At 29.3% G+C, this 26,746-nt stretch overlaps 1 long non-coding RNA gene across 4 annotated transcripts in view; it reads left to right on the top strand.

Moving 5' to 3' along the window:
• LOC147816132 (uncharacterized) overlaps positions 1-26,266 on the top strand; it is a 62,705-nt gene extending 36,439 nt beyond the window's left edge. Inside the window, exons 7-9 of one of the 4 annotated variants that reach the window (XR_015431776.1) lie at positions 5,967-6,098; positions 8,648-8,862; positions 25,202-25,451. This is a non-coding gene — a long non-coding RNA (uncharacterized LOC147816132). Of the gene's footprint in view, positions 1-5,966; positions 6,099-8,647; positions 8,863-25,201 lie in introns of all 4 variants that reach the window. The other 3 variants (XR_015431777.1, XR_015431775.1, XR_015431778.1) reach the window with 3 other exon arrangements.
• The last annotated feature ends 480 nt before the right edge of the window (positions 26,267-26,746 follow it).

Below are 26,746 nucleotides of genomic sequence, written 5' to 3'. Positions count from 1 at the left end.
TAAAGGGACGATTGTAACAGTTGAAAATAAATAATCTTATGTTTACAAACCATTACTTATTTCTTTAAGAACCACCAATAGTTTCCTATAGCATTTATATTATGTTGCATGTGCATTATTTTATTTGTCACCTTTCACAGCATAAATTAAAATTTTTAACCCCTTAAAGTTAAAAGTTTAACCCTTTAGGTCTCTGTTCATTATTATTTTTACTCCTAAAATATCACTACTATTTTGATCAACAAAAAAATATATCGCAACTATGATAATATGCATAATTAACTATGTTTTAGTTGAATTTATGAACTGTTACAATTGACCCCGTAAGTGGGGACAATTGTAACAAGTGCACGACTGTCAAAAATTGTTAATAACTGATATAATAATATTTAAAATCAGGTATTTATTTTTCTTCTAGTAGAGGATAGTCTACTTTACACGTCTGTCAATAAATACTAATAATATATTGGATTTTTTGTTAGTTAAAAATAGTTAAGTAAAAAATGTTACAATTGACCCCACTCTCCCCTACACTTTGTAAACAAGGTAAAGAAACCAGTAAAAAACCTTTAACTCGTAAAAGATCAAATTTAACCTTTGAAATAAATCCCTCTCTGTTTTAAAACCATTCAACTTCCAAGTGTACTTAGTAAAAACATAAATCCAGAAGAAGAGATCGTAAAAGCATTTTAGCTGAAAAAATAAATCACAGTCACAAAAAGATGAATACTTTAACCAGCAGAGAGAGTAAAAAACCATGGAAATAAAGTACAAAGCGTAGAAAACCATCGTAGAAAAAGCAATTTTTTTGATCACTTTGAGTCACAATAAAACTTGTAAAGTTTCAGTTGAAAGCAGTGTCTCAAGTTGAAAAGAAAGAATCTATAGTATTAGAATTCTATCATGTTTCCAACATTTTCATTCGGCGAGGCACATGAGGTGACTTTCTAATATTCTGATTGGTCAAAGCAAATTATATGAAATTTTAAAAAGTGGGGCTAACATAAGCACAAAATTATTATATGTTATGAAATCACTATGCTTCAATAACTATAAATATTTCATTGTGATTTTTGATTATAGGATAATACTTCTTTTAAAGTTCTAAAAAAAGTATCACATTCATTTTCTTAATTCAAATCCTCTGCAAACTCACTTTTTTTGTTTTATTCAAAGTTATGCCTTTTTATTTGTTCAATTCAAATATTTCGACTTTTTATAAACCCATTAAGTTGAAACTTGGTAATAGGTTTTAGCATGGCATGCTACTTAAATTCATTTAAGCACTTCAATATTGGTTAATATTTTATTTATTTACTTTTTTTGGAGTAGAATACTTTTTTTGATTCTTGAAATTATGATTCTTAAGCTAAATTTGAGATAAGTTATAGAATTTTTTTTTTTAAAAAAAAAGTTATACATTGATCTTTTTTCGATGAAATCAAAACCCTTTAATTCCTAAATTTCAACTTAGTATTACTGTTATCTTTGATGTCAAAAGTTATTGCAGATTATTTATTTTCTTCCTGCACAAATTTGTTACGACTCGCAAACTTGTTGATCAAACATTTCATTAAATCAAATTTACTTCTTTTGATAAGCACAGAGCTCTTTAATTCAGTCTACAATCTGTAGATAAATGCTAGATACATATTTTAAATCGAAATATAATCAAGAAAATTTGTTCCAAATAGTTTAAAAAGGAAAACCTTCGAGCTTTTTATGGTTGATTTTACTTTTTTGCTTCCAAATCTTTAGATTTTAGAACTATTTAAACAAATCCGAAAAAATTAGTACAGAATTAAAAAATATCATTTGTTTGAAAATAATTTATAATAACTGGAACATTTTTAACTTATAAAGATAAGCAAATTCTTGCATTACAACTTGTATGAGATGATTCCTTCTTTATTTAAATCCATTTTTAAAAATTGCAAACAAATATTTTCAAAATTAACATTTGAAATTTTAACCACATTTAAATTTGACATCTACATTAACTTGTGAAAAATATTCTTTCCTCACCAAATAGAAATAGCTTGCAACGTTTTTAAAATTTTTTTTGTAAATTATTTTCAAAATTTCACACATTATCATCATTTATAAACTTAGTTTTCTAATTATCTAAACCCATAGTTGTACAAAAAGAACAACTTAGTAATAGAAGGATTATGAAAATTTTCGCAAAATTTTATATGAAATGAGACATTTCAACTATCACGAAATGTTAATAATTTAACTGGAAACAATTTTATTTTTAAATTTAAGAGAAATTTAAAGAAAAGGGCCGTTCATATGTTACTTAAACATACTTTCCCCCTATTTTCATATACCCTCTCAGCAAAGAAAAATAGTAGCAAACTATTTTTCGTGCTTACATTGACTGTAATAATGTAATTTTAGAAATAAATTTAAATAAACAATACAATAACTTTATTATTAAACTAAATTTATATTTTAGATTATTTTTCAAATTTTTAAGTTAAATATTCTTTAAGGGTTTTTTTTGTGTGAATTTTTTCCGTAGTCAAATGTCTTGACCTCTAAAATATATTAAATATTTTTTTCCAACTTTTTCCTCAAAATTTAACTTTAACTGCAATTATGAAATTTTCTAATTTTTCCCACATTTTTTTGTTATATCTTTTGCGTTAAAAAAAATTGAAAATAGGGAATTATGGCATCTTGTGCATGTAGCTTCGCCCCTCATAAATGACAATAAGCAAATCACAAATCTTCGATGTTTTCCCGATATTTTAACAGCTACAAATTGAATATTTAGTTAACTTTTGTAGAAAATGCAAGCTTTTTGTCTTCGCAAATAGATCGTGTATCATCGAATCCACTAGAAATTGTGCTCGCGGCAAATTTTGAAAAATATAAATTGTAACCGAGATAAATTGTGCTTGCAACGAGTGGTCCCACGATAAATTGTCACTGCAACGACATTAGAGTAGAACTAAAAAGAAAAACTTTTAGGAGCTAAAATAAGTAATTATCGACTAAAACATCACAAATTTGAATTTAATCTTCAATTTGTCCTTTGAATTGAAGTTCATCCAGTAAATAAAATTTATGATTTAAACAACCTTTGGCTAATTTCTTACCTAGAAATCACAAGTTCAACTTTGCGTTTAAATGTTACCCCTTTGAAAGAAATTATTAGACTACTCTCGCTCAACAAGCATTTTCGTAGTCTGCTTATCCACCAAAAATAAATCATTGCAAAAACATTTAACAGATTTCTAACAAAAAAGCTTTAAGTTTAAATTTCGCACATAAATTAAAGCTTAGTATAGAAATCATTATCTCCTTGAAAGCTTGTTGGCGGAAAAAAATGTCAAAAATGAATTAGGGCTAAATTATTAAGGAAGTAACCAGAAAAGTTAATTTCGTCAAATAGTAGAAATTGGTTATCCAACCCTCAAAAATCAGTTTTCGCTATAAATTTGCATTACCTAAGTTCCGATTTAAAAAAAAAAGTTTACATTTTGCTAGCTAGTAATAGCGTACCAGAACAAATTGTTAGCTGACATTTGAGTGCGCCAAACGCTTTTAATGACCCATTCTAAAAAGACAGTTATAGCTAAAATATGATTTTGCTTGAACTTTAAAAATATATCATTCGTAGGAATTTTGTTTCAAATTTTAAGCTAATCAAAGGAAATCGTTTACCCACCAAATAGTATTAAGTAAACGCGTCAATGAAAAATTAAGCAAAAATTAGCTTTGCCCTTTGACACAGATGAGACATTGGTGTCCCTTAGAAATATTTTTTTCGATGTTTTAATTACAAGCAAAAACATATTCTGGTATATTTTTAATTCAAAAACAGTTTAATAGCTACTAAAAAAACTGTCTAACTATCGAACAATTTATATATTTGTACTAAAATATAAAATTCAAAAAAAAAAGTAGTATGCACTCAGATTCCAAAATTCATCCACTGATTTTGTAAATTATTGAAGGATCAATGATTAACTACTGTTTCTCTAAATAAGGAGATTTTAAGGTCCTAAGCAAACGTTGCTCATAACTCTCCACCCCACTCTCTCATTGACGCCGTAGTGGCTCAGGGGATAGAGCATTTGTCTCCCAATAAGAACTGAGTTCGAATCCCAGTAATGGTTCGTCGATACGAATTGCGCACCTGGCTTGCACCGATGACGGTGTCACCGCAAAATTTCTTCATGTGTTAGGCTAACCGTGGGAGGGTTTGTGGTTTTCTCCCTCCATGTAACGCAAATGCTGGTCCATTCCATCAAAACAGTCTCCACGAAGGCAAATTTCTCCCAAAGAGCTCTCTTATCTTCTGGATTGGGTTCAAAATTACAAGGTTACGGAGTTGACCATCAGTAGTCTTAAAGCCAAAACAATATCTTCGGTGTTCAACGACGGTCATTAAAAAAAATTAAATATGAGAACCACAATTCCTAGATTGCGGCCCCATCACCCCAGATTTCAAGAGTCAACAATCCAAGTATGTAAAAAATAAAAATACATTGAGTCAGAAAAAGTCCTTTTTTGTGTTTAATTTCGTAACTTGGTAACACTCATTTATTAGCATATTTGGTGTCAATCATTAAGATTTGAACTCTTAATGGGTGACTTCATCTGATGTAAGCATTAAGATTGACACTTAGCGAAAATTATTAAGGGTGATGTCTTTTAGAATTGTAATGGTGCGCAAAATTCTATTTCATGCAATGTATTAATACATAATTTTTTTAAGAAAGAAAAATATTTTTTGAAAATAAAGAAATTCTCTAGTAACAGGAGGATATGTTTTTATCATGTACAAAAAATCGTGATGGCCCTCCTGTTTCAATGCTTAGTACTCGTTCAGTTGTAAAATATCAGTGGTCGGAGGCAGCGTGCTACCAGTAGCGAAACTACTGTATACTACTAAAACTACTGTAGTTTGTAGTGGCTCCTTGCAACTATTTTTAACTTTAGTAAAGTAAAGTTCAAACGCAAAAAAATCTTTGAATTTGATTGGTGCAAATCCTTCGCGGGCCTGGTCAACGTACGCAATGAGAATGTCTCTGTGGCCGAGAGTTAATAAGATCTACGTCCGATGCTCGGAAAAATCGGTGAGCATCAATCCTAAAAAATCGAATTCTAAATATCTGACATTTTTGAAATGAGATTTCAGAAAAAATATAAAGTACGTTTTTGCACCTCATCTTGTTACTTAAAATATCCTCTGCTTTAATTAATTAGCATATTTGCTGTCACCCCCTCAAACCATTAAGATTGAGATAGAACGTGAAGATACGATCGTTAGATCAAAAGTTATTCAGGCTGGTTCATTTTTTTTCCATTTTCGCACTGTGCTTTATTTCTTAGAGGATATAAAAAAGTATCGATCAAGTAAATCACAAATATTTGATAATTTCCTTCCATTTCTTAAATCACTGTCGAGAAAAACATGGAGTTTGAAAGAACAAATTCGCAAAAAGTACTTAAGAATAAAAAACTATTTCATTTAAACATGAATTCCTAATATATATCTTCATATTTAATCAAACTAATCTTTCATGCAAAATCATTTTGAATCTTGTAGAAAATTAAGTTCTCCAGTTAAACTTGTAGACACTACGTCGCTATTTATGGAAGGTATTTTCAAAGTAGTTTGTTGTCGTTACATTTGCAAAAAAAAAAAAAAAAAAAAATTCGCAGTTAACAACAAAAAAACATAGTTTTTCCGACCACTGTTTTTGATAAATCGTTATTTAATGAATTATTGTAATAAGTATAATTAAAAAATAAATAAATATTTTTTTCACACAATTCCTATATGAAAGGCAAAACCATAGTAGTTCCCAGTTTGTTTTAGATGTATGAAAATATTTAATTAATATTTTGATATGAAAAATAATAAAGGGAATAATAATAATTCATTTTAAGCAATATGTTTTATATTTTAAAATTATTTATATTATAAAAAGTGTGCACATTTCTAGGTTTCAAAAGAAGTCCGACGAGTTCTTATTATTTGTATGATTGTGTGGCAACACTCCTGGCAGTGGTCCTGCTCTGTGCCTAAAAATCCTTACTTCCGGACTGCAAGCATCTTTGACCTCAGAGAGATTTCGGTACGTCTTCTTAAATCTCAGATAATTTGATAACAGAAGCCCAAAAATATTGTAATATTGTATTTTCAAAACTTAGTACATACCTTAATTGTTAGTTAAAAAAATTATATCAAGTTAGAAAAAATTATATTTTTTCATGAATTAATTCGGTATCAAAATCAATTAGGTGAAAGATTGTATAATCTTTCCCATTAATAGTATATCTCCTTAATAGTTGCATGATTTTGAAGCAAACAGTCATGAAAATTTTATTCAAGAAAATTACGCAAAACTAACTGTTGATACAATACATATATATACTCATTTTTAATTTTTGAGTTAAGTTTTAGCTTATATGCTGTCATCTAGTTTAAATAAACTATCTCTAAACACACGGAAAATAGTCTGGTACTATTCTCTGGTGTATAGACTGAAAAATATACATGATTCGGGGCATAATAAATAAGATCTTCAATCTTACTGGCACGTTACTTTTATAAAAACATCATCCTAGAAATATCACGTACACGAGTAATAGAGGATGGAACATCACTAGGATACACACCTGCCAACTTTTACGCATTTGGCGTAAAATGTTATTCTTATATTTAAAGTGGTAGTAAATATATACTATTTTTTATTTTATAAACTTAAATTTAAACTGATTTCGATCACCAGTATTCTTAAAAAAATTTAGCATGTATATTAATATGCATTACTTTCTTCGTTGACAACTGAAGATTTTTCAAATACAACATATTATTTTGCTTACAAGTCAAAATTTAATTCCATTTTAATACCACTGGGAAAAATCATGATGGAAGGGATTAAAAGTTGGCAGGTATGAGGATATATTTTGACGGGAGCAAAAAGGTACGGGTTAAGATAATTCTTTTATTTGAAACATAATATTCTCTTGTTAAAAATACTTTTTACTCGTATGAATTGTTTATTATTATCGGTATTTTTTACATTTCCTAATACCACATTAATATTTTTTTTAAATAATTAATTAATGTAAATATGTGTATATCATAGATTCAAAACATTTTGCTGAATTTTGTTTGCTGAGTTGTATCCTGTTAAAAAAAACTTGTTCTTTCAATATATATATATATATATATATATATATATATATATATATATATATATATATATATATATATATATATATATATATATATATATATATATATATATATATTGATACTTCAATAGCAATTAAAAGTGTTTAAAAATGTGTACTATCGGTTAAAAATAATGAAATTATACCATTACCTGGTATCATCCTGTTAAAAAAAGGGAATTTTTTTTTAAATATTCTTATTCATCTTTAATCACAATGAAAAATGTGTGCAAGTAATGAAATTTAATCATTAACAAAACTAAGAGGAAAGCCAAGAAATTTTTTTCTGAATGTTAGTGGGCAGCCTGATACATTATCTGGATTACAGGGATTTTGGGCACTTTCAATTTATGCAATCTTAAAAGAAATACTTACGCATTTTTCTGTTACGCATTTTTCCGCATTTATGTAAAATGTGTGTTCTGTCTGTGTTAAAAAAGTATTTATTTATTGAGGGCTTAAGTAGTCAAGGAAAAATTAAAAAGGTATATTTCCCCATATTATACGACATAAAAATACAAGCAAGTATTTTACATATGTATTTCAAAATGTTCTAAACTCTTCATCCTGCAGAAAAATGTTATTGCTTTTGTGGAACCATTAGGCCATATTTTATTGGTTAAACTTTTTCACTGTTGCAATTGTCGACATTATACGACATAAAAATACAAGCAAGTATTTTACATATGTATTTCAAAATGTTCTAAACTCTTCATCCTGCAGAAAAATGTTATTGCTTTTGTGGAACATTTATTAGGCCATATTTTATTGGTTAAACTTTTTCACTGTTGCAATTGTCGAATTTTTTTAAGATATTTCAGCAGAACTTCTACAAGACCCTTCCCCCTTATTGTTGAAAATTTTTTAGTTCAGGATACTTATCTTATGATTTTGCGAAATTTCAAAACTATTTCAGATTATTTTCATTTTTGTAGCAATTATTATGGAACTGTGTACATTTATGGAACTTCTAATATCATTTGTGCTTTTAATTATCATCAGGAGTGCTCAAAATGTGTACTATTTAGTAAACTGTACTATTTTAGAAGATTGGCATAAAACTGTCTATTCTATTAACAAAAATTTATGATATTTTACCAGACCAGGTGATTAGACCAGGAGAAAATGGCAAAATCCAGTAGTCTACTGGTAAATCCAGTAGAGTTGGCAACTATGTGTATCATATAATAATGAAATTTTACATTTTAGTGTTGTTGAATAGCAAAATGGTGGCAGCTACTTTAACAACCTGGTATTTTAAAACTACATTTTCGGTGTTGCACTATTTCAGGAATAGTTTTTTTTAGGGGGGAAGCAAAACACTTAAATACGCATGGTGTTTCACTTTGGTGTAAAATAGTTGCCACCATTTTCGATGTTGAGATACATTTTTACAGAGTAATTGTTGCTCAAAACTTGTATCCAAAAAATATGTCTCTTTCAGGAGAAATGGTTGTTGCAGTTGGAAGAGAAATATCCCAAAATTTGCCCCCTGCTGTGTTTTGATCCAGTGAGTGAGAAGTGCTTGACTCTAGAATGTTTACAGTTTGTTAGTGAAGATCGAAACGGACTACAGGTGGCGTAGAGCAGCACTCTCTACATATGGCAATACTTTACATGTTTTCACCATTCTCGTGTGGAGAGTCATAGGAGAAGGAAGTACGTTAGTTTATGTTTTGATTTTCAATTAGATCAAAAGGTTTTAAGCTAGGAAACTATCTGGAAACTTCATTAAGCAAATTTATAAAAAAAAATGTCGTAGAAATTTAAAAAAATATTTTTGATAGTTAAACACGAAAAATGTTCTAAAAAAGGGGGGGGGGGGATATACTAGCACATCTGAGAAGAGGAGAGGGAAGGGGAGGAGGGTCAAGACAAGGAACAGGTCTTCTCCGCAGATGGCGTACTCGAGCTTTGCGATCGCGAATCAGCACGGACGGTGTAGTCGTCACAGGTATGTACGTATGTCTCAAAATAAATCTTTTTATTTTTTTAATATTTTTCAGTTTAAGCTTGTTGATAAAAACGTTCAGGATCTTGAAATATTTTAATTCGGTGTATTCATGGGTGTCACTCTTCAGTCTTCAGGACTGAAATTTGTCTTGGAAACAAAATCAGTGGTCTAAATTCGGTCCTTCAATTAAAATCTATTTTTTAATTATTCCAAAACTTTCTTTTATCTTATTTTTCTTTTAAAAAAATTTTAAGATATATTCTCAGTTACAATTAAATAAAATTACTCATTTTCATAATTATTGCTGCATTTTCCTTCTGATGTTTTAAAATGCTAGGGAAAGTTAAATTAAGATTTTTTTTAAATGAAATTAATAGAATTGTGACATAGTCGCATAGTCACATATAATGTAAGAGCCATTTTTGTGGAAAGATGCAGTCAGTAATCTATCAACTTCTGGAAATTCTGCTAAACAATGCTAGATCGTGTGAATTAGTCAAAAAAGTTCAGTGTTGAAATTTTGTTTTTGAAGTAGGTACCCCATGACTATAATTAAAAATTTGTTTTTGCTAATGTAAAAATGTTTAGTTTAAAACATTTATTAAGCTGCTCTTAAAAAGCTCTTTCTACTCATATAAGAGCTTTATAAGAACCTTATAATACTAGCATATAATATAATTTTCTAATATTTTGAAGATTCATGCGCAGGTTACTAGAGGCATTTATTGTAAGCGTCTAATTAATATTATGTTTAAGAAATAAATTCATACTACTTGATGCTTTAAGAAAACTTTGTTGTGACAATATAAAAAAAAATTTCACAAAAATACAATACGTAACAAAAGATAGTCACTTTTTCATTTATGTTTTGCAATATTTATATTCTTTGTTAATTTAAGCCTAACTTAAATATAGTTTTTAATCTGTTTATATGCAAAATTATTAAGGGAGAGGGAAGTTAGTGTGGATATTGGGCTAGAATAGACATCTTAAAATTTTTTATTTTATTTTTTAAGTCAAATTTTTTATGTGAGGTATCATAGGTTGGCAACATGAATGTACTGTCCAGAAAAAAAATTTTTTTTTAATAAGGACTACTCTGAATAACTTTTGATCTGATGACATTCTAGGATCCAGTCTTAATAGTTCGAAAGGGTGACCTTAAATATACTCATTAATTAGTGCAGAGGTCGCCAAAGTGATCTATATAGACCCCCAGGGATCTATTTAACAATAGCGGGGGTTGATCTGAGACAGGGGGGCGAATGGGGGTCGATCCGAATCGGAAGGGTCGATTGTGGGTCGAGAAAAAAAACAGTTCTCAATACGCAAATCACACATACCTAATTAAGTACCGTAAACAGGGGCGAGTCAACCCATCCAGGGGCGAGTCTACCCATTTTAGTTTTATTTAATTTTCACTATTTTAAATTGCAAATAAAAAAATTTTTACCGACACAGGACTTAGTTCAGACTCTAAGAAAGATGGCCCTGTAGTAGTTTGATCCTTTTTATTTATTTGGTGTCTTTTTAGCAGACCTGTTCAAACGTTTTTTGAGAGATTTGTATTGAAAATCAGCAAAATTTTAGTTGGTGCTCCGTAAGTATATTATTATTATTACTATTTTCACTTTGGTTAAGTGATAAACTTATCTAAGACTAAGATTACATTAATTCTATATGAAAAAAAGCAAAAAGAATGTAAGTTTTGCTGTTGTAAACAAAAAGCCAGAATTCGCGGGGCGAGTCTACCCGTTCGTATTTAGTTTTAATAAAGCATAATAATATAATTTAGAACTTTGTTTATATTAAAATTAAGTCATCTATATTATATAAAACGCTAATACGTACGTATGTATCAATAAAACCGATGATATTTCTTTTCTCGCGCTGGCAACAGTTTTCATTTTTAATTGATAGGCTTCAGCGCGCAAGAGCACGTAGTGAGCATCATATGGCTAATCGAGTGAATTCTCACCGAATTATTGAAAAACATTCTCACAAAATTATCTTCATCGAAGCCGACGCTTTACATCCGGCGTTCAGTACTATTTCATATTGTTTTACAACACATGGTTTTAGCCCTCTGGTGGGAAAGGCTTTAAAACAAAACTTACAACAGTTACTTTTCTCAACAACTGAAATTTTAAATAGTGTGATAACGAAAAATATGCGAACTGTTTGCGATTTCAAATTAATATTGAAATGCACAGGTTTAGAATTTTCTACAGTGAAAGGTTTTCGGAGCTTCAGTGTTTAAAAAAGTATACAAAAGCTTATATGCAAAGCGAGCATATAATGTTTTAAATGAATTTGAGTATATTATTTTAATTCTGCATTGATAAATTTATCATTAATAAGAAAATTTATAGGTTAAATACAAATTTAAATATAAAATATGTTTATTTTACCTATTTTTTCAATTTTTATATTACAAAATTAACTTTTTTTATTTAATGCAAGTTGAATAAATTTTCATTTATTATTACAGATGATTCGAAATTATATTCGCAAAACAAATGGATTTAAATGTTACAAAAAATGCCATGATTTTGTTAATAATCTTTAATTATTATTATTTATTAATTATTTAATTGTAAATTTATATTAATTTTAATTTATTTTTATCAACAATAATCAGAAAAAAATGTTATTTTATAATGTTAATGATTATAAAAACAAAACTGTGATCAAAATGTGATAATCGATCAAATACTCAATTTGTGTTATTTTATGAATAAAAAAATGGAATATATAAAGTTATGAATTTTACTTCATAAATATCCTATATAGTAACTAAAATAACAATTTAATAGTAAAATTTGATTATTTACAATGTTAACATTCATTTTAGTAGAATGGGTAGACTCGCCCCATACGAGAGATTTGTCAGCAGTTCTATAAAAATATACAGTAACAGCGTAACTGTCAATATTTTCAAAAATCGATTTCACAGCTTTAAAGAGGGATAAATAGCGATTCCGAAACACCTATTAAAATCCTTTTTTCTTTAATATTTACAAAAGTTTGACCACTTGAAAGTTGACAAACTGAAAAAATGGGTACACTCGCCCCGGTTTACGGTATGTTAAATTTGTGAATTATTTTTTATAATTGACTCAATATCAGTTTCGTTACAAGACATAAATTAATAAACGTATATTTATTGGGGTGAAACAAGTATTTATGTACCACAGCACAGTGGCACGAACTCAGGGCAGTTTATAAGTCATATGCATATGTGAGCTTGTCCAAATGTCACGTGTGACGAGCATTGACGTTACAAATGCAAATATCATATGCAGTTTCAGCTATCCTTGAAAACTGTGTTGAATATTTGCAGTTTCATTATTAAAACTTTTATAGTTTTGGATAATTAGTTATTGTTTCGATAAAACCATTCGTTTGGTTTAGATATCAATTTTAATTATCAATGCGCAAAAAAGAAGGTAGGCATTAATAATATGGATTAGTACAGCCCGCGACAAAACTATAGCACACTTTGTATTTTTTTAAGAAAATTATAAAATTGACCAATTTTGACGAAAATTAAAATTGACCAATTTTGAACCCAATATAACGAACCTTGCATAAAAAACACCAGGCACACCCATCTCATTGATCAAGAAGCACCTTAGTTACTTTACTTGTTATATCTACTTATGCATAATTACTTATTATTTAATAATAAGGTATTTAAATTTCAATATTAATATATTTCTCATAAAACTATTGTTACACAATGTACTATTACTTTAATAAATGTTTAAAATCATAAAATGAATGTACAAATACAGTATCTAATAGAGTTTTATTTTAATTAATAGAAAATTACTTTTGTGGGAGTCGAAGGAGATTTCGAAAAATTATATAGGGGTCGATGATCAAAAAAGTTTGGCGACCCCTGAATTAGTGCATACGATATTTAAGTTACAGTTATAAAATTCATCTATCCAAAAATAATTCCATTTAGAAAATAATATTTTGTAAATATTTATAATTTGTTATTTAATTTAATAAAAGTCAAAGATTTTAAATTGTAAACTATGCAATTTATACAGTTACTTTAAATGATGTAATTTTACCTGGTAAAATATAAAATGTGAGCAAAATTGGTCGAATAGTTCTTCAAAATTGAATTTTAAAAGCACAACTTTTGTGAAAGTCGATTTCTCAGAAACTATTAGATAATTTTTTGCATAGCCGTTAAAAAATAGTTATGGTCAAATAAAGTTTTAACTAACTTATGATCTAAAAATCTCTAACACTATAGGCCATTCAACCAACATATTCTACCGTCATATTAGTAAGCCCGTTGTAGAAACTCATTAAACGTATACAGCAATGCGTATACAACGTATACAGCAAGCCACTGTTATGTTCTGCCTAACTCGAACATTGTACTGATATTTTTAAAATTTCTGCATGTACTTCAAGTGAATGTACATTTTTTTAAATTGCATATCTATTATGCACCCTTAAGGAATCCCGAGGATTTTACCTAAAAAAAATTTCGACTTTTAAAAGAAGAATAAAAATGCGTGCTGTAACTTGTTTTATGCTGAGCATTTAAATACCAAATACCTATACCTATACTTCTTCTAAACTTCTAAAATTACAGCAAAATATTGCAACCCTTTTACTGAAAACAAAAGGTATCACATTCATTTTCTTAATTGAAATCATCTTCAAACTCACATATTTTGTTTGATTCAAAGTTATGCCTTTTTATCTGTTTTTGCTCAATTCAAATATTTTAATAAACCAATTAATTTAAAACTTGATTTAAGTATAACATGTTGTTTAAATTTTTTCTAGCACTTGAATATTGAAAAATATTTTATTTTATTTATTTACTGTTTTCGGAGCAAAATATATTTTTTGGCAGCAAAATCCAAAATCTTAAGTTTTTTAATTTAAAAAATACTTTTTTTTTTCAATTTCTAGGCGCTTGTATTGTTGTAAAAAAAAGATTTTCGATTGCCTATAGAAAGTTATTTCAAATAATTTTCATGATTTTGCTTCAATATGCCAAATTATTTTTTTTATATATAAATTTTACATCAAAAGAAAATTAATTTATAAAAGTTCTTCGCTATGCATCACAAAAAAAAATGCGCATAAAAAATGTCATTGCTTTTGTTAAACTATCGTAGAAAACTAAGAATCTTAAGTTATATTTCAGATAAGTTATAATTTTTTTTAAAAAAAGGTTATACATTGATGCAGGGCTCGAAAAACTGCCAGTCCGCCCGTCCTCGGCGGTCAAAAATTCCCCGCGAATCAGCGCGGACGGCCATTTTCCCGTTAATGTACATGATACATTTTTGTCATCTTACAAGAGTCTACTTCTAAAATGACCCTCGAATCTAGAAATACGGTAATATACTGCGCATGGTAGAATTCATGTTTTCTCTGTCTGGGAGTACTGCAGCGGTTGAAAGGGGCTTTTCAGCAATGAACTTACAAAAAAACACATTACGTTCTGGTCTTAAACAAGAAGCGTTAAACGCAATTATGAACATCTTCCTATATGGAAAACCCTTTTCAGATTTCTGTGTAGAAACCTTTGTAAATAATTGGCTTGATTGTGGAACTGGCAAACGTTATATTTGATTCATTTAAAAAACGCAGTACCCTCTGATAAATTGACTTTCCAGATAACTTGACCTTTGTCATTTAAATTATTTCATTAAAAAAAATTTTTTTCATAAAAGAAATACTAGGTCATATTAAGGTAAATATTAGTAAGCTAGTATTTCTTTTATTACTGTATAATGTAATCCTAGTATTTGAGATTCTAGTAACTACTAATTCATTGTGCAATTTATATAAATTTTTGTAATAAATAAGAGAAAATTATATTTTTATTTATTTAGAAGCTACGGGTTAGTTTCAAAGGAGGACGGGTACATTGTTGGACAAGCCGTCCTCGGGAACGGGTAAAATTTCCGAGTTTTTTCGAGCCCTGCATTGATGCTTTTTCGATGAAATCAAACCCTTTAATTCCTAAATTACAACTTATTATTAAAATTAACATTCACTGTTAGCTATGACGTCAAAAGTTATTGGACATTATTTATTTTCTTCTTGCAAAAATTTTTACGACTTGCTAATTGTTGGTTAAACATTTCGGTAAGTTAAGTTCAGTTTACCCCGACCTTTCCTTATTAAGGGCATATGTGAAATTTATATTGATCAGTCGCCGTGACAAACATTTCGGTAAATCGAATTTCTTTCTTGTGATAAGTACAGAGCTCTTTAATTCAGTCTACAATCTGTAGATAATTGCTAGATATGGGTGATTCTCACGAAATAAGACAATTTACAGTGTCTTGCTTCCAAATCTAATACTATACTACTAAAAGAACTTTTATTTTTTTATTTTAATAAATAGCATTGCTGTTAGTGCTTTAAAATGACCTTGTACTAGCATTGGCTGTTTTGTATATTCAAAAAATTTAATTGAATTTCAAAATGTCATGTTCCTGGCATGTCACAAACAATTTTTCCAATAATAACTAGTTTCAAAACACCCCATAAATTTATCAATAATTAATTTTTTTTTATCTCAGCCGTTATAAGCATTTCTAGAATATATGCGGAGGGTATTATTTACAAGAGCATTGTTGAAAATAATTTTTTCTGTCAATAATTTGCTTGTCACAAGAAAATCTGTCATTTTCCTGGCTACTTTTCTTTAGTGATTTATAACTAAAATAAACTCTGTAACAAAAAAATCGAAGCACCAAGAAGGAGTTGTCCGATTGAAACGAAAATTGGGGGATAGGAAGACAGTGTACAGAATAGTAAATGATTAAAATTTCAGAACAATTGAATAATTTATTGCAGAGTTACAGTAACAAGTTCAATAAGATGTTGTTCCGCCTCTAGCCTAGATACAAGCTGCCACACGGCATGGCATAGACCGATAAAGCTCCCGGACGGTCTCTTGCGGTATTTCCTACCAAATTCGATCCAATTGTCGAACGAGGTCATCAACATTCCGTGCCAGATGCAATCGCCTTCCCATCATATCCCAGACATGCTCGATGGGAGAGAGATCTGGTGGGCCAAGGAAGAGTTTGACAAGCTTGCAGACAGTTCATAGCAACACGTGCCGTATGTGATCTGGCATTGTCCTGCTGAAAAACCAGCCCAGGGCGCTGCAAAAGGAATGGTAGCGAAACAGGTCTTAGGATGTCGTCGACGTACCGCTGTGCAGTAAGTGTGCCTCTAATGACGACCAAAGGGGTCCGGCTGTCAAAGGAAATGGCACCCCAGACCATAATGCCTTGTTGAGGGCCGGTGTGGCGGGCAATAGTGAAGGCAGGATCCCCCCTCTGCCCTGTGCGTCTCCAAACACGTCTTCGATGATCGTCAGGACACAGTTGGAAGCGGGATTCGTCGCTAAAGACATCAGTCGGCATCATTCCAGCCTGATCGAGCGTCGATTTTGCTCGTCTTAGTGCGTTCTTGGTGCGTCGATTTTTTTTGTTATAGAGTGTATATAGCGCCAGGAATCAATATCTTATGTTAATAGATTGATTAGAATACCATCCTATCTGAACATGTCTTTGCATGAATAAAATGCCAACTTTCTGGTTCAAAACATATTTCAAAAATTTTTCAAGATGAATTGGTTTTTGTGTTGTCATTTTCCTGGCTTCTTGGAATCATTAATAACATAAACTACATAGATTTACTTGAATTATTTCAAGAAATCCTTTTGTTTTCTGCTGAGTGTAAACATCTTAGGAAGAAATGTTAAATTGAAGTAAAGTTAAATGCTATATAATGGCAAATTGACATTATCCTAGCTGACATTTTCCTGACTTATGCATGTCAGGACATTGAAACAGTTACCAGAAAATTTTTTAAACAGTTGAATGTAAAGAGAGAAAGTAAATATTAACATAATACCAAGTTTATGTAAGATTGTTATATGCTTGAAAGTATATAATCAGTAATTTTTTTTTATTTAATGATTGGTTATTATACACATTTTTATTCTCTACATATCAGCAGCAAAAACATTTTTGATTCTTTCTACATTAGATAAAAGAATAAATTTAAGCAATTCATGGCCATCTAACGCAAAGGCTTAAGTTTATTTACTTACTATTAGCTTTAAATGACTGTTTTTTTTTTAACTTCTAAGCTAATATGTCATTTTCCTCGCATTCAAAATTTGGTGAATTTCTATTTTATTTTTTTTTTCTTAAGCAAATGTCAATAAACTACTCTGCTTTCTGTAAGATATTTACACATGTAAGTAAATTAATACACAAATAAAAAATTAGATTATTTTTAAGACTTTAAATTTGAAGAAATTTTCTGTTCGGAATTGTCATGTTTTCAAAGTATCACCCATATGTATTTTAAATTGAAATATAATAAAAGAAAATTTGTTCCTAATAGTTTAAATAGGAAAACCCTCGAGCCTTTTACGGTTAATTTTGCTTTTTTGCTTCCAAATCCCCAATATTTAAACGAATTTACAGAATTAAACAATTCATTTGTTTGAAAGTAATTTGAAATAATAACTAGGACATTTTAAACTTAGAAAAGCAAATTCTTGCATTGCAAATTGTACAAGATGATTCTTTCTTTATTCAAATCCTTTTTTTAAGAATTCCAAACTAATATTTTAAAAATTATTAATAACGTTTAAAATTTTAACCACATTCAAATTCGACATACACATTAACTTGTGGGACAAACATTTTTATGCACCTACGCTATTTAAATCTACTATTTCAAATAGAAATAGCTTTCTATTTTTAAAATTTGTTAGCTACTTATTTTCTAAATTTCGCATTTTTTCATCATTTTTAAACCTAGTTTTTTTAATTATCTAAACCCAGAGTTGTATAAAAAAATAGTGATAGAAGTATTATGAAAAGGTTTGCAAATTTTTATATAAAGTGAGAAATTTTAACTGCCACTGAATGTTAAAAATTAAGTAAAAAATATGTAGTTCTAAATATGTAAACAGTTTATTTTTTTATTCAAGAGAAATTTAAAAGAGGGCCGTTCATATGTTACGTAAACATGTTTCACCCAATTTTGATATTCCCCCTCAGTAAAGAAAGATAATTGCAAAAAGTTTTTCATGCATATATAAGAAATTCTCATCCTTTTTTTTTGCAATAATGTAATTTAAGTGATAAATTTATATAAATAATAAAATAACTTTGCATCAAACTAAATGTATATTTTAGTTTATTTTGTAAATTTTTAAATTAAATATTCTTTTCTAAGAGTTTTTTCGTAATTTTTTTTCTATAGTGAAATCTCTTGACCTCAAAAATTTATTAAGGATATTCTTTGACGAAATTTAACTTTAGTTACAAATATGATATTTTCTACTTCTTTCCGCATTCTCAGTTTTAATTTTTGCAGTAAAAAAATTTTCAGAATACGAAATTATGGTGTTTTGTGCATGTATCTCTGCCTGTAAGTGGCAGTAAGCAAATCACAAACCTTATATGCTTTCTTAATATTCTAACGGCTACAAATTAAATATTTAGTTAGCTTTTGCAGACAATGCAAGCGTCTTGTCTTCGTAAATAGATCGTGTATCATCGAATCCGCAAGAAATTGTACAAGCGACAAATTTTAAAAAATCCAAATTGCAGCCGAAATGAATTATGCTTGCGACTAATGGTCTCCACGATGAATTGCACTTAAGGCGAGTGGTCCCCACGATGAATTGTCACTCGGACGGACGACTTGTACCCTGGCTGAATTGTACCGCAAAAAATTGAGCATGACAAGTTACCGAAGAAGAAAAAAGTCGGAGCTATAACAAGTTATAAATATAAACTAAAATAACACAAATTTGAATTTAACCTCCAAATCTTACTTTGAACTTAACTTCCTAATTTAGAAGTTTTCTTTAGTTTATCCGGTAAAACAAATTTATGGTCCAAACAACCTTTGGCTAATTTTTGTCCTAGAAATCACGAGTTTAACTTTACATTCAAGCGATAGCCCATTGAAGGAAATTAGTAGACCACTCTTGCTCAACAAACTTTTTCGTAGTCTGCTTATTCACCAAAAATAAGTTAAGCTGTTTAACATAAGCCTGTTTAACAAATTTCTAACTAAAACACCTCAAGTTTAAATTTCGCATCTGAACTAGAGCTTATTATAGAAATCATTATCCCCTTTATAGCCTGTTGGGAAAATAATAATAAATATGGTTAAAATAATAAGGTGGCAACCAGAAAAGTTAATTTTGTTTATAAACCAATATTAGAAAATGGTTATTCAACCCTCAAAAATCGGTCCTAACTTATTTACTTTACCTAAGTTTCGATAAAAAAAAATAAAAAAAAGGTTCCAATTTTGCTAGCTAGTAATAGCGTAGCAGAACAAATTGTTTGCTAACATTTGAGTGCCAAACGCTTTTATTCTTAAAAGATAGTTACAGGTAAAATATGATTTTGCTAGAACTTAGAAATATATCATTCGCATGAATTTTGTCTCAAATTTTAAGCCTATGGAAGGAAATCTTTAGCCCACCAAAAAATTTTAAGTAACACGTCAGTGAAGTAACAAAGCAAAAACTAACTCTACCCTTTGAAGGGACATCGGTGTTCTGTTTAAATATTTTTTCTGATGTTTCATTTACAAGCAAAAACATATTTGTTATTAGTAGTTACAAAAAAAAATATCGGACAGTTTTTATATATTTGTACTAAAATATAAAATTAAAGTATGTATTACTTCACTCATATTCAAAAACTTATCCACTGATTTTGTATATTATCGAAATATCAATGATGAATAACAGTTTCTCTAAATAACTACATATTCCCATATCTGTGTCGCTGATACATCACTACTAAAACTGAGATTAAATGAAGAAAAAATTAAAAAAGAAATTTTACTTAAAATATGTTTTAGATAATTATTAAGCTTAAAATAATGTAATGTGAACAATCTGAAATATTTTCAATGGAAAGGACGGTGGGTAAAAATTCACATTTTTCGTGACTAATATGTTGGAACGCATATAAATCTTATACTTAACCAAGATAAATGAGAATTTAAAAAAAAAATAATTTACAACCAATATAACTATTTTTCCAAAAATTATTATGTTAAGAGCTCAAATCTAGTTACTATAATTACTAGTATTTTTATAGAAAAAATTAAAATAAGGAGATTTTAAGATCCTAAGCAAGCATTGCTCATAACTCTCTATTCCACTTACTCTTTGAAACCGTGGTGGCTCAGGGGATAGAGCACTCGTCTCCCAATGACATGAACTGGTCGATACGAATTCCGCACTCGGATCGCACCGACTACAGTGCTGACGTAACATATTCTCAGTGGTAAACGGACCATAGGTTAGAGTCCCCTTGCCATCAGGATAATCGGGGGGGGGGGAAGTTTTCGTGGTTTTCCTCTTAATGTAACGAAAATGCGAGTCCCATCAAAAAACTCCTCCACGAAAGTAAATTTCTCCCAATATTTGATCCATGAGTTTCCTTGTCTTCTGGATTGTGTTAAAAATTACAAGGCTACGGAGTTGAACATAAGTAGTCGTAAACCCTAAATTGGGTCAGCTGTTCAACGACGGTTATAAAATAAAATAACCCTCCATCCCCTTGTAAGTAACAATAAACAAATCATTAAGATGTTCATTAGTCAGTTATATTGGTAATTAACAAATTACAGATATATATTAAGGTTTATATTACAGATAAGTAAAGCCTGGATTTTAATAACATCTGCATATTTAGACACTTTTGCCAGTTTAGGGAGAAATTTTTTTTTTAAATAGAAGTAACTTATTTTTACAACTTTCACTCATTTTAACACTAGTAGACTGTTCTACTTGCAAATAACTTAGAGCCTTATTTGATTTACAGCTGGAACTGGAGTGCAGTTTCTTTAGTAAAAAAAAAAAAATAATTCCGAATTCGATTTGACAGTGCATCAAACGAGTTATCTTTTCATCTTGTGAATTAGTGAAAATTAAGTTTTATATTCTCTTATTAAAAATGTTTTAATACAATTGCATGCTATATGAAATTTCAGAAAAGATGTGTTTCAGATTTAATTCTTGTATAAATATAGGGGACTTTTTTTCCTCGTAGTGGTATTTTTTGCTATTTTTAAAGGTATGTTTTGCTATTTTTTGGAGATTTCTTGGGTCTTCAAAATCCGGGCTTTACGAATCAGGAATAGAAAACTAACACATATTCCTAGACTGATAAAAAAATGAGAAAAAAAAATTATAGAACCTTAAACTTTTAATATTAGTATGGATTCTCTAACCACTTTACTACTTTCGCGTGTCATATGTTGGCCCGATTTGATCATCTCTACGTTAAGCCATCTGAAAAAATAGTTTCCCAACCTCAAATCTTTTTTTGCAAAAAAAAAAAAAAAAAAAAAAACAAGTTATATCTAATTTTTGACAATAAAATCACACGTTTGAATTTTGTCTCCAAATTTATGACCGTTTTAATACATCGTTAGTTCATACATCAAACTACAAAAAAAAAAATTTTACAAACAATTTAATGGCCATATCAGAAGTTATAACTATTTGTTGAGCTACAGTGTTGAACGCTTTGACCTAGAATTTTGACCACAACGATGACACATTTTCGAAAATTATTAACCGTAAAAAATCGTTAACCAGGAAGTTTTTTAAACCAAAATAAGAATTACGGCTAAAACAGCTATTTAAAACTTTTAAAAAAATATCTGTCCCTTTTCAACGAAGTATAAAATTTTATGCAGTGTTTGCTTCTAAGGAAAAGCGACAGAAAAAGCTTTTTTTGCGTGCTAAAAATTTCCGTTTGTCAACTTGACTTTTTTACAAAACAGCTTCTTGTTCAATACACCTAATTTTTGAGCAAAATTTATGAATTTTGTTTGCTCATAGAGCTCTCCTGCTTAACAGCTGAAGAAATTTTCTTAACTGATCCATCAAATATAAAGTTACGGCAAAACAGGTTTTAACTAATTTTTGGCCAAAAAAAAATCAAATAAAATTCTGAATTTTGTCACAAAAAGTTAGCTTATTGTAAGATCGTGAACTAACTTTCACCCACCAAAGTTTCTGAAACAAGCAAAAGTTATAAGATTTTTTTTTTTCAGATTAACAGAATTTTAATACGAACACCGTTTACTGCCACGAGTGATACAGTTTGATAATCACCTGCTTCAAACTGCAATTTACTAATATTTCATTGACATATATTCAGGGGTGATTGTGAGCCTAAGTCAAAATTCCGTAAAATTTCCCGAGTTAAAAAAAAAAAAATTGAAAAATAAGAAAAAAATTTAAACTAGGTTTTTCTAGGAGAAGTAATTAAAATTTGCAAATATGTCTTACTTTCTTGAGTTTATGATTATAACTATTTACTGATAAAAAATGTATCTGCCTCTCCCTTACAAACAAAATAAACTGTGTTTTTAAGTTACACTTTTGAAAATTTGATTTCCGGAAACTTCTGTGATCAATGATTTTTTGAAACATCTGGACCTTCGATCTCCGGATCACGGTTAGCGAAAAATCTGGATTTTTTCCGGAGCACAATCAGCCCTGTATATTGGATTAATATCACTAAAATTAAGGAAAGTGAGGTGATACCGGATTGCTGAGATTTGAAGGCCTGTTGGAGCCTAACTGTTCGACCTACAAATTGTGCGATTTAATTGTTTAGTTGTGTGTAATTCCAAAAAAGTCATATATTCTTTTTTTTCTAAAAAAAGTCTAACTACTTCGTGGGGGTGAAACCGGGTATACTCTATGGAGAATTTAGAAATACTAAAATTTTCTTAAAAAGTAGCAGAAACTTCTATTTTATGACAGAAAATTATGCATCCAATTTTAATAGGTTGTAGTCAAAACTGTACTCAAAGGGTGAAGAGGAGAGGGACAGTTATTCTGGGGACTGCCGAGGGCCGATCAGAATTCCTTACGAAAATATAGCGTTCATTAATGTTCTTTTTCTTTCAAAGAAAATGGTAGATAATTTCTTTTTATTTATACAAAAAACTACAATTTAGTGTGTAATCTTTGAAATTTAACAAATTTTGAAAACTTTCTGAACTAGGAAATGGGGGTTGGTAGGAAGGGTTTAGGAAAACCTAAAGCCCAATGAAAAAATATTTGCAAATAGCTAAATAAATTAAAATAATATGCATCGATATTCTTGTAAGAGAAATCCTAATTTTCGAGAAATTGGTCTACTAAATTTAATGATATGCACAGTCTATGTTATATGAATAGTCTATTTAAACTTTACATCCCAGAATTTTCAGTATCAAATTAATTCAAACATTAAAGTATATATATACGTATAATCTTATGTCATTTAATTTTAAAAAACAAGTTTTTTTAACAGTTTTTATAGAAAAGTTTAAATTTGAAACTAATAACAGATTAGCTGAATTTTAGTTGAAATTGATCATACAAATTTAAAAATACTTACCAAGAAAATTTATAAATTATCAATACAAATATACTATATTAAGTAAAACTGATGATCCTTTACTGTTGTTTTCTGAATTATATGTATTCAGCAATATATACTATTCTATAAAGAATAAGAATGTTAAAAAAAAAACTGTTCTACACGTTCTTAAATCACATTTATTCATTGAGATTAAGTCGGCAAGGGACTTAAATATCTTCATTTTAATTTACACTGAATTGAACAGTAAAAAACTTATCTTACCGTATCCATAATAGTATGCGATCATGAAATCGAAAGTTCTCAGTTCACCGAAATAATGTTGGAAGTTAGTTGATAAGGAAAGCATTAGTGAAAAAAAAATGTCTTGAAATGTCTGCGTTCTGTTAAAAAAAGATTTACAGATGTTCTAGATTGGTTTGTCAAGTTTTTCAGCTTTTTTCTTAGAGAAATTTTGTTTCCCATTTGCTGGTTCGGAAAAACAAGTCCTACCTATGCAGATATTCTGATGTTACTGAATGAAAACTTGATAAATAGTAGCCTGAAAATTTCTGCCCCGCTAGAGGGTATATTCACACGTTGCGATTACGAAATTTTTTTAAAAAATATTTTAGCAATTGGTTATTTTATTTTATAACCGTCGTTGAACAGCCGACTCCATTTTGGGTTTACTGCTATTAATGTTCAACTTCGTAGCCTTAAAATTTTGAACCCACTCCAGAAGACTAGGGAACTCCAGGATCAATTATGGGGAGACATTTGCCTTCGAGGAAATTTTGATGGAACTAACCCGCATTTGCTTTACATGGACGTTATAGGAAGACCGAGAAACACTCCCACGGTTAGCCTAACGACAAGGGATCGTTAACCCACCATTCGTCTACAAAAAAATATGATATAAATGAAATTTTACGCTAAAGGTGCGTAAGTCAAGTTTGTCTCGTGAGCTAACCACATTTTAATATTAATCGCCCCATTTAAATAATTCTTCTTGTCCCTAAATTATGCTTTTAAAAATAATCCATTTTAATTTTTCCCGGCTTCTACTAAATAAAAGCTGTTGAAACTAGATTTCATAATAGAAATATACGTAGATTAATATGGTATAAAAAATTTATACCTTAATTAAATTTTTTTCCATCCCCAATGAAATAATGAAAATTAATAAATAATTATTAAAAATTATTGTTTTTTGCATGAAATGATCTTTGGGTAAATGAATTTTATGAGTGTGTCAAATCTAATTAGAAATTGCTAAATTAGTTTATAAAGCATGACTAAAAACGTTAAAAGGGAAAATAACTTAAAGGGGACCAAATTTTCATCCGTTCCCTATTAGAGCCACAAAATCTATGTTGCGGCATATTTAGAAGGTTAGGAATTCAAATGTGCAAAAAAATTATATGTGTATTCAGAGAAAATACGTTTTTGTGCCCGATTTCGAGAAAGTCCGATCATTTAGAACAAAATTTATTCAGAGTGATTTATTTTTTTTAGCTCATGGTACACATTTATATTGTATAACAAGAAAGTCATGAATTTATTAATTTTTCTTTAATTTTGTGATTTGATTGCTATTTCTTATTTTTAATTTCAGGTGGTCGCCTTTAATTTTCTGGTAAAGAGTTACAGGTCCTCCTTTGGCAAGATCGAGGTGAAACAACTAAGACTAATATTTTTAGGGCTAAAGAGAGAATAGAAGGGCTAGGTCACACTCCTTTGAAGAGACTCGTGCCGCTCCAATCTTCTGATTTCACCCAGTGACGTCATGGCGGGAAAGTCTCAACCTCTCGCTTTACAAATAAATTGTTTTGCATGTAATTAACGTCTTTTTTAAACTTATTTCAATACATTCATTGTTTTCTATATTTTTTTAAATATTTATTTTAAAGGTGATTTTCTTCACACCTGTTTGCAAAAATTTAACAGTAGTAGCCAATAACATCTCGCGTGATAGCGACCAGCAAGAATTATTATAAAACACAAAATGAGAAAACACAATTTTCTATGTTTTATTCTAGAAAATATAAAGGTGACATCAAATGAGGTATAAAATATAGTGGAAGAATTTATTCTGCTGTGAATAAAAGTATTATATTTCATGTTTTTTGTTTAGATGTTTAAAGATAACTTTAAACAGAAAAGAAAACAAATTCTGAACATCAAAGAAAAAATATCCTGGTCAAAGAATATAAAATCCTGTACTTCAAAAATTTTCATATCCTCTAGTTCTAATTTTTGAGATCTGTGTGCGGCGTGACGTCATGATATGGGGAATCATAGCTTCAGCTTTGAGTATGAAATAAACCAGCCCTTCTTCATCTTCTCTTTAGCCCTGACTATTTTTATTTTACGAAAAATAGCCAAAAAGTGACCTTTTCAGGAAAAAATTATACTCATTTTAGAAATATACGACGGTTGTAAATAATATATAATTACCAAACTATCGAGTAGCGTCAAATCTAATTATCAAATAAAAATATCAGAACTCAAAACACCTTTGCGAGAAAAGCCGAAAAACAATAAATCGAAGCTCAGGAAACCTATATGAATTTGTAATGCAGCCGTCGGAACCGACATCTATAAGTGAAAATTAATTGTCCTAATCGCGTGTCGTTATTCGCGAACGCAACGACCTATAGAAGGCATTGTTATTTGAGACGATTGACTGCTATAAGAATAACATTTTCAGTTAGTTGCTCTAGAGATTTCTTCAATGTGGCATGGTTACGTCCCTTATATATTTACTAAATTTGAAAAAAAAAATTATATTCCTTCTTAAGCAATTGACAAATCTCGAAATAGAATCTATTTTTTCTAAAGAAGGAATAAATAAAAAAAAATTGTATTGATATTCTTGTAAGAGAGAAATCCTAAATCTAGAGAAAGTGGTCTACAAAATTTAATGATATGAATAGTCTATTTAAACTTTACATCCCATAATTTTCTGGATCGAATTACTTCAGATATTAAAGTTTAAAAAAAATTTAAATTAAAGCTTTGCACATTGAGTTGATTTTTTTCTTTTAAAGTTCTTTATCAGACCTAGAAAACCATTCTGCAAAGAACTATCATGAAATTAAAACAAATTTTTTTTTCCAAATAAGTTTTCTTATTATAAAATCATAACACTTACCTGCTT

The sequence above is a fragment of the Parasteatoda tepidariorum genome, chromosome 2 (genome assembly GCF_982258835.1).
Source record: "Parasteatoda tepidariorum strain Cologne lab strain chromosome 2, Ptep-v5.0, whole genome shotgun sequence".
Classification (NCBI taxonomy): Eukaryota; Metazoa; Arthropoda; class Arachnida; order Araneae; family Theridiidae; genus Parasteatoda; species Parasteatoda tepidariorum.
This window is presented reverse-complemented; position numbering and strand designations above follow the sequence as displayed.